We start from the raw sequence: 3,386 nt of genomic DNA on the forward strand, positions 1-3,386 counted from the left end.
CAGCTCCGCCTCCGCCCCCCCCCCCCCCCCCCCCCGCCCGCTCCTGGAGCTCCGGGCAGGGAGCTGGCTCCCGTGGCCAGCCCCAGCCACCTGGTCCCAGGCTATCAGGCAGACCTGGGCACTAGGCTCAGTCCTGCTGAGGCCATGCTCAGAGGCTTATGGAGGGAGCCAGTGGACTGCGAGGAACTTTGAGCACCCCAAGCACTTAAAGCCATCTGATGCCTTTAGCCACCTTGTCACCAGGCACCCAAGGCCACCTGAGTTGTCCGACAAGCTGCCCTGAATCAGAGATGAGGAGCATGCAAAGGTTATTCCAGCCTAGAAATCAGGCTGGGTCCCTGTCCTTCTTAATGCCTCAGGCAGCGTGTACGAGTGAGCTAGGACAGCGTTCCTGCTCCACATACTTGCTCCCACACCTCGCATTGTGCCCAGGAGCTCAGTTCCTGTCTGGGAAGGGAGCAGAGGCTGCCTAGATACACAGTCCCCTTCAGTGTGCAGTCTAGCAGGGGGCAGAGGCAACAGGAACCACACAATATTCAGAAATGCCACAGGGTGCTAAGAGCCAAAAGATGTCTTTCCTCTCAGCATGAGCAGCAGCAGTTCACATCCAGGCAACTCTAATGTGAATTTAGGAGCATCCAACTATAAGAAAGGCAAAGCTCCCCTGGCATTTCACTCGTTCCCAGCCATCCTTTGCCAAGGCCAGTAGTGAGGCCCAGGCATCATGGGATGATGAAGGAGGCTACGCAGGTTATGTGTCAGGGGCACCTCTTGTGGACATGAGGTCCTCAAAGGCCCTCTTTGACTCTGGAATGGGCAGAAATGCACAGAGAGGGAGGCAGGGTGGTCCCAGCCGGAGAGCTGCAAAGCCCCTCAGCTTCCTTGGCGGACAGAAGGGCCCCGGGCCAAAGAGGCAACCTTGCCCCAACGGGCATCCAGCGCACCCCCCTCCCGCCGCCTGCCCTTCCCTCCTGCGCACGCGCACGGCGCCTCCGCGCGCAGAACCACCGCCACCAACCGCCGCAGCAGCGCGAGGCGGGAAAGCTTCCCCGCTGGAGGCCTCTGATTGGCGGCTGCGGCTCTCACTCAGGGCAGGACGAGTGCCGGCGGCCGTTACTGAGGGAGGGGTGTGGGCGTTCTGCCGTTGAGTCCTGTTTCCCGTTACTGCCGAGCGGCCGCTTGGCGCTTGGGCTTGAGTGGACAGTGCTGCCGGGGGTACTGGTGCGAAGGGACACCTCCTGCTCTTCGGCAGGGAGCTTTGAGGGGTAGACGGGGAATCCTTCCACTCTCTCCTCACAGCCGTTTCCCCCTCACTCAGAGAAAGGGGTTTCTGTGAGGGCCCTTTCTGTCCCCAATTATCCTCTTCTCCCAACACCGAAGAAGACAGGAAGCTGCCTGTGAGAGGAGATGAATGGTCAAGGCACTTGGGTAGAAAAATGGCCACTTTAAAGGGCTTTTACGATCCAGAGCTATGACTGGAGGCTTGGAGATAAGAGATGCAGCATCTTGACTGTGACAAACCTTTTCTACAAAGGAATCACTAAGCCTTTCTCACAGAGACAGTAGGGTTAACTGGATTTGGAACCACCCTGTATTTTTCTCTAGTGGTACATTAATCTCACTTTTCTCTCTCATCTGGTGAGGGCTTCTCATTTCACCAACTTACCTCTTGCTTCTCCCCTCCCCCCCCCCAATATGGTGTGGTGAATCCTTTCTACCCCTCAGTCATTAACCACAAGTCAGGAGAATGTGTTACATCTCCTTCAGCCATACAAGGAGGAGCTATGTAGGATGACAAGTCCATACATATCCTACATATGTAAGTATGTAGGAAGTCTAGAAGTTGAGAGGCATTTTAACAGGATTTAAAAAAAAAAAAAGGATAAAAAGAAACTGGACTAAAAAGCTTGCAGCTTTTCCCTCTGAAGTTACGAGTGAAACATGAGAAAGCCCTTTTAGATATGGCTGAATTCAGGACATTTTCAGTTTGTGTAGCAGGAGAGCAAGCCACCTCTTTTGATTAGTCAGCTGTGAGCACCAGGCATTTTCTGCCAGAATGCAGTGTGGACCCTCACAGCACAAATAAGCCTCTGAAAGTGGGCTAAGGCCTCAGGACACTGTAGGGCCTTGTAGGTGTCATTGGACAAGAGAGAAGGCATCTGGCCCTGATGCAGGATTGCTTGTGGTTAGCCATACTAAAGACTTCAGACTTGAATGGCTTGATCTGCTCAGGGGATAGAACGAATCAGCATGCTCACACAGCTGAGTTAATCTGTTTATATGCTGGCAGTTGCTATGCTTGTCATTCCCCTCACAGATTTGTTGGTCCTGTGCAAATAACTGGCAAGGGAATAGAAGGGGGGAAACTTGTTGATTCTTGGGACCGTTGTGGAGCTCCCAATGGGCTGAAGTGGATATGTAAAGGCTGGCCAGTCTTGAGGAAAGGCCTCTCATCCAGGCATAAGGCAGGAGATGCTTTTCATGAGTCTGTTTCAAGCGTTGTACCATCTTTAGAGCCTTCTGCAGACTCCCATGCCAGAGGGCAGGCTGTGACTCTGGCTGGTTGTTCTTCACCTTTGGGATGGAGACACCCCTGGAAAAGATATCTGTCTCGCTGCTGCTGTAGGAACAACCTGTGAAGTTCAGCAGAAAGCAAGGCCAAGTGCTGTGGGGAACGAAGGCAGGCTGCTCCCAGAGTGCCTGTCCTTGAGTAGTATGGGCACTTGACAGGCCAGAGCCCCTGGCCTGGAGACTGGAGCTCTTTCTATGGGCAGTTCTGACCAAAAACATTGGCAAGGCTGAATTTATGATGCCCACTGAGTGTCTAAGGTCAGCATGCTGAAGGCACTCCTTAGGAGAGCTGCAGTTTCCAGCAGTGCTTTCACTGTCCCAATTGCCCCAGCTGTGCTGGGAGCTCTTCTCTCTGCCTCAGATAAGGGCAGAGCTGGAGTTACAGATGCCCTCCACAGCTACTGTTGTCTCCCTGTGCAGGCAGCTTCTCCCAGTGCTGGCACCATGAGCAGAGCTGGAGGCACAGGTCATGACCTGATCCTCTGCCTGCTGCCAGGGCAGGAATCTTCATTCCCTGCTGACATCCTGGGCAGGGCTGGAGGTGCAGGTCTCAACAGGAGCCTCTGCCTTCCCACTAGGCACAAAGGTGCTCACATCATCTACGTCCTGGATGCAGCTGGAGGTGCAGCTCTTGTGCCCATCCTATACATCCCTACAGGGCAGGGAGCTTCTCTCAATTGCTGACACCCTGGATTGTGCTGGAGGTGTGGCTGACGACCTGCACTTCTCCATCCCCCACAGGGCAGGGCACTGCTCCCATCTCCTGGGGTGGCAGGAAGCAGCAGGCTTGGAGGTGCTGTGAGGCACTATGGCAC

The sequence above is a fragment of the Rhea pennata genome, chromosome 2 (assembly GCF_028389875.1).
Source record: "Rhea pennata isolate bPtePen1 chromosome 2, bPtePen1.pri, whole genome shotgun sequence".
NCBI lineage: Eukaryota > Metazoa > Chordata > Aves > Rheiformes > Rheidae > Rhea > Rhea pennata.